Below are 11,520 nucleotides of genomic sequence, written 5' to 3'. Positions count from 1 at the left end.
TGTATTAGCAACTATTACTTATTAGTTTATATTGTATTAAAGTTAAGGGGTGAACCATAGTAGGGGATAAAAAGGGAAAACAGGATCTTGAGAACTGAGTGTCTTGTTTGTAAATTGCTGTAAGTGTAAACTTCGGGTTGCAAACTATATTAAACAAACTAACCTCTGATCAAAGAAGTTTCCTGTGGCCACTTGTATGAACATATACAGAAAGTGTAAGGAATATCTGCCCTGTTATCACTATTTCTATTCATTACGGAATAGTAGGCTGATAAATAGGCAAATCATTTGCCAATAAAAAAATATGTGGACGCTCAAAGAGAACGTTGCCAGAGAAGAAGAGGCAAAGAGAGAGGCCCAACTCGAGGGAAAATCTGTCGCCCTCCAGCAGGTGGCGTTTTTTCCCCGCTCCACCAGGCAAGGAGTTTTTGTGTGGAGGTCAATGAAAATGTGATGATTTTGGTCAATCAAAAAACGAATGGCTTATGTGAGGTTTATTTGATCAATATAAGTTTCTTAGTCTGCACCCCTAAGTCCGCTATAAGCCCTTGGCGGGACGCTTTTGCGTCTTCCATTCAGAGAACCGCTACACGCCCTATAAAGGCATCTAGCCATGAGCTCATTTGAAAGACAATAGCAAAGAATTTCTCTAACCAAGCTGTTTTTGTTGTTTCTATAAATACCTTAGATTTGTGATTTTAGATTTTATTTGCAAATATAAAAACAATACAACCACACGTGGACATAAATCATTTACTATCATTCAGGATGATTCTAAAACAGTGAAACATGTACAGTTTAAATAGATTCATGATATAATACAAACAGTTATTTTCTAGCATAATGACTCCCTAAACCGCCTCACCCACTTGAAGAGAGGTGTTGATGACTATATACAGTAGGTGGCGGCACCTTTTAAACACCACAGAAGAAGCCGGAAGCATCAACAGGAAGTACTTTGTTACCATCCTCTATCTAGTTTTCAAACCAAATACATTTCCACAGGATTTTTCTAATGTAAGATTAGTCTAAATGAGACGTTCATTTGTCACAACTTAAATGGAGTTTTGATATTTATAAAGTTGTGGTCGAGCTTTTCTTTATCTGAACGTTGTGACAAAGAAAGTAACTAGCATACACATTTAGTGTCGTTGTTTATTTTTTCGAAAGAATAAGGTAACGTTAGCTTCCACGATGGATCGGGTAAGTTTGGTTGACTTTTATTAATAGTTTACCTATGGTGGTGTTTTAAATGTCTATGTCCAGTTTTCACGTGTGATCCTCCACATCCATGAGTTCGATTTGAACAGCAGGAGAAAAGAAACCATGGTGGTAATTTCAGCCAAGTAGCCTACTAGCTCATCGCACACAGATGGATGAAACAAGGCAATGCTCAACCGGCAGGTCAAGTCAGAACCAGGGAGAAATAATTAGGAATCGCCTTCACCAATTATGTATATAAACCCTGGATTGCTGATGCTATATATTTGCTACTGAGAGGCTTTGAAGGCACCGGTTAACTTCTTTGAACACCTCAAATTGTTTATCCAGATGTCAGTTCGACCACACAGCGTTTACACACTAATTTGTTGCGCCCAAATAAAGAAAACGACCATTGAAAATAGGTGATTTTTGTTGCTAGGCTACCAGTTACGGTGCTGTTAGCTTGTGTTTGCGCGCGTCGTTATGCGGAAGTAACACAACAAAGATAGCTAGTGTCGAAGAATGATATGGAGTTAATTTTAGTCAAATTATTGAGCATATCCTCCGCGCAAATAAGCATCAGAAATTGTCCCTATTTAGCATATCAAGATCCTGATGTGGACCTCAGTCTAGAGCTTAAAATATACAATGTAGGCCTACTGTCAGTATTTGTCGTCATATTGAGAAAATAAGATGTCCACATAGGCCTATCACAGGATATTGAATGATTCCATATCCGCCCATAGGAAATGTCCATGTGTGATATTCAGAGTCATCCCAATATCATCTGTTTAAAAGAAAATAGTTTTGATGTAGTTTTTTACATTAGAACTTGAAAAAACATTGGAACAAAGACATCTGGATTGTTTTGATACAGTTAAAGTCGGAAGTTTACATACACCTTATCCAAATACATTTGAACTCAGTCTTTCACAATTCCTGACATTTAATCCTAGTAAAAATTCCCTGTTTTAGGTCAGTTAGGATCACCACTTTATTTAAGAATGTGACATTTCAGAATAGTAGTAGAGATAATGATTTATCAGCTTTTATTTATTTAATCGCATTCCCAGTGGGTCAGAAGTTTACATACACTCAATTAGTATTTGGTAGCATTGCCTTTAACTTGTTTAACGTGGGTTAAACGTTTTGGGTAGCCTTCCACAAGCTTCCCACAATAAGTTGGGTGAATTTTGTCCCATTCCACCTGACAGAGCTGGTGTAACTGAGTCATAGGCCTCCTTGCTCGCACATGCTTTTTCAGTTCTGCCCACAAATATTCTATAGAATTGAGGTCAGGGCTTTGTGATGGCCACTCCAATACCTTGACTTTATTGTCCTTAAGCCATTTTGCCACAACTTTGGAAGTATGCTTGGGGTCATTGTCCATTTGGAAGACCCATTTGCGACCAAGCTTTAACTTCCTGACTGATATCTTGAGATGCTGCTTCAATATATCCACATAATTTTCTATCCTCATGATGCCAACTATTTTGTGAAGTGCACCAGTCCCTCCTGCAGCAAAGCACCCCCACAACATGATGCTGCCACCCCCGTGCTTTCGTCGGCTTGCAAGCGTCCCCCTTTTTCCTCCAAACATAACGATGGTCATGAAACAAAAATATAAATTTTGGGCCCTCATCAGACCAGAGACAATTCTAGTTCAATCCTTGTCCCCGTGTGCAGTTACAAACCGTAGTCTGGCTTTTTTTATGGCGGTTTTGGAGCAGTGGCTTCTTCCTTGCTGAGCAGCCTTTCAAGTTATGTCGATATTGGACTCACACACACGTTTAAAACCAAAGTCCCTGCCAAAAACAATGTAGTCCCATCAACCTAAGCTAAATATGTCTATCCATGGTGCTGATTTCTGTGTGTGCGTACAAATAAAATAAAAAAAGTGTTGTGTGTCCCAACTTATGTTCCCTGAACGGTCTTGGACTCTGTCATACACGCGTACACGCTTTTCGTTTTTTTTTGTTTGTCCAAGGCTACCTGGCTAAGATGCTTGCAATGATGCGCCAGGCCAGCTAGTTAATTGCCCCTTTTCAAATTATGACTATTTTTGAAGTAATTGTGACATGCTCATCTTACTACACACGGGCAAAAAAAATGTATTTGGACAATTATTATTTTCTATTTTATTGTTTTAGATTCCCTTATATTGTCGTCGTGAGTGTTCAGTATTTTCTGTCTACTTTGCTAAAAATTATTGTGTCAGATTCAAATGGCACTATAGCTTCCATAAAGTGATGATGGGAATTAAAAAGTTTGAATAACAGATTCAACTGAGTCGAACAGATTTGATTACATTTGATCATTTATTACTCTCACGTGCACATTTGTCCATTAAGACCCAACAATGTGTTACCTTTTTGTAGCATTTCTGACAATGCTAACATCTTTTCAGCCAAATCTATCTAACCTGGTCAGCAACTTGGATGCTTGGCAACAATACTACAGCTATTAGCTAACATTAGCTTGTCCAAAGTCCAGCTAGCCTCTGTAGCTAGCTAACACCAGTCAACTGAAAGCTGCTAGCTAGCTAACCTACAGGCAAAGAAAGGTAGCTAGCTGTAATGGTTTATGGAAGGTTTGTTACACAAACAACAACTTCATCCATTGTCCTGATCCAGACAACAATCGCTGACATTGACACAGAAGCTGGCTAACGATAGCTAGTTCACATCCAAATGACAGTCCTATATTTTTGCAGAAAACATAGCTGATCCGTTCAAAACCAAATAGACACGCTGCTACCTTACAATGCAATAGACTTTTGCAACGCTAGCTAGCTACTCCATAGACCAAGCTATATTTAGAGCTAGCCATATTTCACTGTCCGGCAGGACACCACTCAAGGTGTAGCTGAGAAAACAAATAGACATGTAAAACAGCATGTTGTGGACTGCAGTGAGCAAATGCATGCTGGGTAGTATCAGAACAAACTCAGTTTCAAACATCCTGAATCAATTAAAATAGTCTCCTTCTCCTGTCTTCTTTACAATTTTAATCCAAACCTGTGCAGATAAACAGTGCCAAACTAAGAACTTTGGCAATTGACTGGCTTGATTATTTTTACAGCTCCGATCTGGATGCTGGACTTGCCCATGTGTTGGATATTTGGCAACAACTCTGCCATGCACGGCCATTCCAGTGGTGCAGCACTGGGGGTGGGGGCAAATGGGGGCAAGAGAATATGTTAGGAAATTTAAAAAATCTTTCTCAGTAGCTTGCATTGCTAAAACAAAGGTTTAAGGAAATACAGGCAGGCACCACATTGCTACAAGACAAAATCAGTCGGTCAACTAATCATGATGGTCTTGTAAGTATTAAAGCAGTGTGTTAACTTAATTTAAACTCAATAAATAAATCATTTTGAAGAGCCTGGTCCTTCCCCCACCAGCAGCCAACCAGCAGTGTAGCTGCCAGTCCCAGGGGTCCCCTCAAGGAGTTATACTGACAGACACCTGTAGGATACATTGCTTTATAAAATGAGCAACAACCACTCAGACCAATTCCAGGATTTAATTTAATCATATGTTTTGTAGTGTTAAATATGTCATTATAGTGTTGCATGTTTTATAGAGTTTAAAAAATGTTTATAGTGTTAAATAATGGTAGGTCTACATCATGTTTCTTTGTATCTGCAGGAACAGTTGCACCCATGGCCCTCACGCTAGCTCCACTTCTACCTACATAATATGGAATCCCTAGTTATCTTTCCTTCCTCCCTAACTGTGCACTTGTTGACTTTCCTTCCCTGATTTGAAAGGAAATGGCTGTTATAAAACATATGGTGGATTCTCCCACTATCACATGACTCCACCAATCCAATGCCATTTTTTTCTCTCTCATTGGTACAATTTTCATAAGTATGTTGTAGATTTTCGTAACTGTAAGTACAACGATGTTCCTGTCATTTGTTGATAATACATTGAACTATCATTTAATCAAACTACTAAAAACTGAATTACGAAAGCAAAATTATAAAGTGTCAAGTGGACAATGTGGATCCTCCACATCCATGAGTTCGATTTGAACAGCAGGAGAAAAGAAACCATGGTGGTAATTTCAGCCAAGTAGCCTACTAGCTCATCGCACACAGATGGATGATACAAGGCAATGCTCAACCGGCAGGTCAAGTCAGAAACGGAGAAATAATTAGGCATCGCCTACACCAATTATGTATCGGTTAACTTCTTTGAACACCTCAAATTGTTTCTTCAGATGTCAATTCGATCACACAGCGTTTATACACTAATTTGTTGCGCCCAAATAAAGAAAACGACCATTGAAAATAGGTGATTTTTGTTGCTAGGCTACCAGTTACGGTGCTGTTAGCTTGTGTTATCATATGTCTAAAGAAAATAGTTTTGATATATCGTTTTTTACATTAGAACTTGAAAAAACATTGGAACAACGACATCTGGATTGTTTTGAAACAGTTGAAGTCGGAAGTTTACATCCACCTTATCCAAATACATTTGAACTCAGTCTTTCACAATTCCTGACATTTAATCCCAGTAGAAATTCCCAGTTTTAGGTCAGTTAGGATCACCACTTTATTTAAGAATGTGAAATTTCAGAATAATAGTAGAGAGAATGATTTATCAGCTTTTCATCACATTCCCAGTGGGTCAGAAGTTTACATACCCTCAATTAGTATTTGGTAGCATTGCCTTTAACTTGTTTAACGTGGGTCAAACGTTTCGGGTAGCCTTCCACAAGCTTCCCACAATAAGTTGAGTGAATTTTGGCCCATTCCACCTGACAGAGCTGGTGTAACTGAATCAGGTTTGTTGGCCTCCTTGCTGGCACACACTTTTTCAGTTCTGCCCACACATTTTCTATAGGATTGAGGTCAGCGCTTTGTGATGGCCACTCCAATACCTTGACTTGTTGTCCTTAAGCTATTTTGCCACAACTTTGGAAGTATGCTTGGGGTCATTGTCCGTTTGGAAGACCCATTTTCGACCAAGTTTTAACTTTAACTGATCAAATCAAATCCAATTTATTTATATAGCCCTTCGTACATCAGCTGATATCTCAAAGTGCTGTACAGAAACCCAGCCTAAAACCCAAAAAACAGCAAGCAATGCAGGTGTAGAAGCACGGTGGCTAGGAAAAACTCCCTAGAAAGGCCAAAACCTAGGAAGAAACCTAGAGAGGAACCAGGCTATGTGGGGTGGCCAGTCCTCTTCTGGCTGTGCCGGGTGGAGATTATAACAGAACATGGCCAAGATGTTCAAATGTTCATAAATGACCAGCATGGTCGAATAATAATAAGGCAGAACAGTTGAAACTGGAGCAGCAGCACGGTCAGGTGGACTGGGGACAGCAAGGAGTCATCATGTCAGGTATTCCTGGGGCATGGTCCTAGGGCTCAGGTCCTCCGAGAGAGAGAAAGAAAGAGAGAGAAAGAAAGAGAGAATTAGAGAGAGCATATGTGGGATGGCCAGTCCTCTTCTGGCTGTGCCGGGTGGAGATTATAACAGAACATGGCCAAGATGTTCAAATGTTCATAAATGACCAGCATGGTCGAATAATAATAAGGCAGAACAGTTTAAACTGGAGCAGCAGCACGGTCAGGTGGACTGGGGACAGCAAGGAGTCATCATGTCAGGTATTCCTGGGGCATGGTCCTAGGGCTCAGGTCCTCCGAGAGAGAGAAAGAAAGAGAGAATTAGAGAGAGCATATGTGGGATGGCCAGTCCTCTTCTGGCTGTGCCGGGTGGAGATTATAACAGAACATGGCCAAGATGTTCAAATGTTCATAAATGACCAGCATAGTCGAATAATAATAAGGCAGAACAGTTGAAACTGGAGCAGCAGCACGGCCAGGTGGACTGGGGACAGCAAGGAGTCATCATGTCAGGTAGTCCTGGGGCATGGTCCTAGGGCTCAGGTCCTCTGAGAGAGAGAAAGAAAGAGAGGAGAGAATTAGAGAACGCACACTTAGATTCACACAGGACACCGAATAGGACAGGAGAAGTACTCCAGATATAACAAACTGACCCTAGCCCCCCCGACACATAAACTACTGCAGCATAAATACTGGAGGCTGAGACAGGAGGGGTCAGGAGACACTGTGGCCCCATCCGAGGACACCCCCGGACAGGGCCATACAGGAAGGATATAACCCCCGACATAACCCCCTTGTCCCCGAGCTGACAAGGTAAAAATCTGTTGTTCTGCCCCTGAACAAGGCAGTTAATCCACTGTTCCTAGGCCGTCATTGAAACTAAAAATGTGTTCTTAACTGACTTGCCTAGTTAAATAAAGGTTAAGAAAATACATCATAATGAGCAGCAGTAGGTCAGGTGTTTAGGTTTTCCTCTGGTTATTTTGACAAATCACGATTTGGCAGGTGTTGGCGTCCTCCTCGTTTCATCATCTCTCCTAAAACGTATGAACCCAGAACTGAATAGAGCGGCTGACCAATTACGTGAGACATTAGTTCTGGGTTAACCAAGACTAACTCAGGGGTGAACGATGTGTTCAACTCCAATGAACGCTCAATCAAAGGTTCTGAACATAAGACAGAGGGGCATTACAAGGACCACTTCCATTTTGAAAAAGTGATTAGGAAAAAAAATGGTACATTTGTGGAAAGTAGTGAACGGTTGGTTACACACTTCAGGAGAAAGGAGGTATTATAAGGATGCACCAGTCAGATATAGAATACAATAATCAAATGTTTCGTCTGATGATGTTCTATGTACAATACTTCCTGTGGTCTCCAGGACAGAGCTAGCCCGTCCCCCTCCACCCTGCCGGAGTCCCCTGGTCACAACTCTCCTGGTAACGCCTTACTGCTGGATCTGAAGAGGGTGTCTGTGTGGCTGGTCGACTGCAGGAAAACAGCAGGGCAGAGTGGAACTGTGAGAGAAGGACACGAGGAGGGAGATTTGATTTCATCAAGTAAGAACAATGGGGTGTGTGGATTAGACTACAATCTGATTCTACAACTTCTGTTAATTGATTGATAAACAGGAAACACTCAGTGGCCAGTAAATTGTCGCTCCAGTTTCATGAATGGAGGGGGTTGTACCTAATAAACTGGCCAATGAGTGTATATTGATAAGGGCAGCAGGTAGGTTAGTGGTTTAAAGCGTTGGGCCACTAATAAAGGTTGCTGGTTCAAATCTATGAGCCGACAAGGTGAAAAATCTGTCTGCTCTTGAGCAAGGTACTTAACCCTAATTGCTCCTGTAAGTCTGCTAAATAGTATGTGTTTATGGACTCATATTGACAACCCAGTTATTCAATGTCTTTGTTTCACAGGGGACACCCCTAAGTGTTGTTCTCTCAGTGGGAGGGGCTTATCATCTGGGGAGCCTCAACAACATCCTGTTGCTGACGAGACAGAGAAGAGTCTCTCCAGATCAGAACATCTCAAGAAACACCAGCAGAGACGTACAGGGAAGAAACCTCACCACTGCTGCTCTGACTTTGGGAAGAGTTTCACAAGCCAGAGTGGCTTCATTATTCAGTGTGGGAAGAGTTTTGCTTCTTCTAACACCTTCAAATCTAATGTAAGAATTCATACAGGGGAGAAGCCTTACCCCTGCCTTGATTGTGGGAAAAGCTTTGTTCGTGCAGGAGCCTTAACCAGACACCAGCGGACACACACTGGAGTGAAGCCTTATAGCTGTGATCAGTGTGGGAAGAGCTTCAATCAGTCAGTCAACCTGACTACACACCAGCGAACACACAGTGGAGAGAAGCCTTATAGCTGTGATCAGTGTGGGAAGAGCTTCAATCAGTCAGTCCACCTGACTAGACACCAGCGAACACACTCTGGAGAGAAGCCTTATAGCTGTGATCAGTGTGGAAAGAGCTTTGCTGTATCAGAAAAACTAACCATACACCAGCGAACACACACTGGAGAGAAGCCTTATAGCTGTGATCAGTGTGGGAAGAGCTTTGCTGTATCAGAAAAACTAACCATACACCAGCGAACACACACTGGAGAGAAGCCTTACAGCTGTGATCAGTGTGGAAAGCGCTTCAATCAGGCATGCAACCTGACTGCACACCAGCGAACACACACTGGAGAGAAGCCTTACAGCTGTGATCAGTGTGGAAAGCGCTTCAATCAGGCATGCAACCTGACTAAACACCAGCGAATACACACAGGAGAGAAGCCGTATAGCTGTGATCAGTGTGGAAAGAGCTTTGCTGTATCAGAAAAACTAACTATACACCAGCGAATACACACAGGAGAGAAGCCTTATAGCTGTGATCACTGTGGGAAGAGCTTTGCTGTAGTTTCCTCCCTGATTAGACACCAGGTAACACACACTGGAGTGAGAACTTATGTCTGTCTATGTGGGAAGAGCTTTGGTCTAGCTTCCTCCCTTACTATACACCAGCGAACACACACTGGAGAGAAGCCTTATAGCTGTGATCATTGTGGAAGGGGCTTTTCTCAATCAGTAAACCGGAATAAACACCAACGAACACACACAGGAGAGAAGCCTTATAGCTGTGATCAGTGTGGGAAGAGCTTTGCTGCAGGTTCCACCCTGACTATACACCAGCGAACACACACTGGGGAGAAGCCTTATAGCTGTAATCAGTGTGGAAAGCGCTTCAATCAGGCATGCAACCTGACTAAACACCAGCGAACACACACTGGAGAGAAAGAAGCCTTATATCTGTGATCAGTGTGGGAAGCTTTTCAGTCAGTTATGGACCCTTTATTCACACCAGTGAACACACACTGGCGAAGGAACCTTATGTCTGTCTAGGTGGGAAGAGCTCTGTTTATTTAGGGCCAATGAGAAAACACCAGAAAACACAAACATGCTGTATTTCATCTTCCTCCCATCTGGCACCGGTTCCAGATCCCTAAATAAAGGATCAGTAGAAAACATATAGTGAACAGTCGAATCCATCTCCCATTCTTAACTCTTTGGGATAGCGGGATGCCTCGTCAACATCCGGTGAAATTGCAGATCGCGAAATTCAAAATGACAGAAATAGAACTACTAACATTCATGAAAATACATGTATCATACATCAAAATAAAGCTTAACTTCTTTTTAATCCATCTGAGGACAGTGCCCCACATACAAAAGCATGAAAAACAATTTCAAGCCAAGTAGAGGAGTCAAGAAAGTCAGAAATAGCGATAAAATGAATCACTTACCTTTGAAGATCTTCAGCTGGTTGCAATCATAAGAGTCCCAGAAACATCACAAATGGTCCTTTTGTTCGATAAAGTCCTTTTATTAAAAAAAGTTAGTTTAGCTGGCGCGCTTTACTCAGTAATCCACCGGTTTCCCTCGTTGAAAAATGCAAACAAAAGTTCTAAAAGCTATTGGCAAACTTTGTCGAAACTAGTCAAACAACGTGTCTATATCATCCTCAGGTTGTCTGAAATGTAAATAAACTATAATATTTCATACGGAAAGGACTGTGTTCAATTTGAACATCAAATTAGCAAGAGCGTACCTTCCTCATTGCGCGCAAAACCACTGATGTGACCCTAGCAGTCACCAGACTCTAAGTCAAAATACTAATTCATTTTTCAAAACAATAGCCTCAAAACCTTGAATAAAGACAGTTGACAGCTAGTAGAAGCTATATCAATTGCAATCTGGTGGATGGACATAGGGGTTTTCTATAGCTTTACAAAATAAAAGCCTGTGATTGAATTTCTTTTTTTTCTGGTTGGATTTTCTTTGTGTTTTTGCCAGCCATGTCAGTTCTGTTTTCCTCACAGACATTATTTTGACAGTTTTGGAAACTTTAGAGTGTTTGGGCCTGAGAAAGTGGGCCTGAGAAACAGGCAGTTTACTTTGGGCACGTTTTTCATTCAAACGTCTCAATACTGCCCCCGTTCCCATAAAGGTTAAACAGTTGCCTTAGTCTGATCACCATGGTAACCTCTGTGGAGCATAATATGCAGCTCTGATCTAGCATCAGGTCTCCACTGTGTCTATGTAATATCACACATTGGGCTCTAAATGGATAAATGTTATGATAACATGTCATAGTGAACCTGTGTGTGGGGGAAATGATTAATACATTCAATCCATTATCTTCTAAACAAGAAGTTATCACTTAAATTGTATATTTTATAAATCTATATTGATTTCAAATGCTCCTTATTACATTTATAATGTAATAAAACTGGTAAATGTAATATCTTGTTGGTTAATGATAAAACGTTGAATTGTTGTCGTAATAACTTTTCCACTTACTGTAATAAGTTACGTTACCAGTCAGGTGAGTAACAACTTTTTAAATGAATAACATAATGACTTTAACCGATCATGTAATAACACCTAAACCAATGTTTAATGTGTT

General features: G+C 41.0%; 1 pseudogene; it reads left to right on the top strand.

The window, feature by feature from the left end:
- The first annotated feature begins 983 nt into the window (after positions 1–983).
- Positions 984–9,921, top strand: LOC110513422 (annotated as a pseudogene).
- Positions 9,922–11,520: the final 1,599 nt, after the last annotated feature.

The sequence above is a fragment of the Oncorhynchus mykiss genome, chromosome 12 (assembly GCF_013265735.2).
Source record: "Oncorhynchus mykiss isolate Arlee chromosome 12, USDA_OmykA_1.1, whole genome shotgun sequence".
Classification (NCBI taxonomy): domain Eukaryota; kingdom Metazoa; phylum Chordata; class Actinopteri; order Salmoniformes; family Salmonidae; genus Oncorhynchus; species Oncorhynchus mykiss.
Note: the sequence above shows the minus strand (reverse complement) of the source record. Positions and strands in the feature narration are given on the sequence as shown.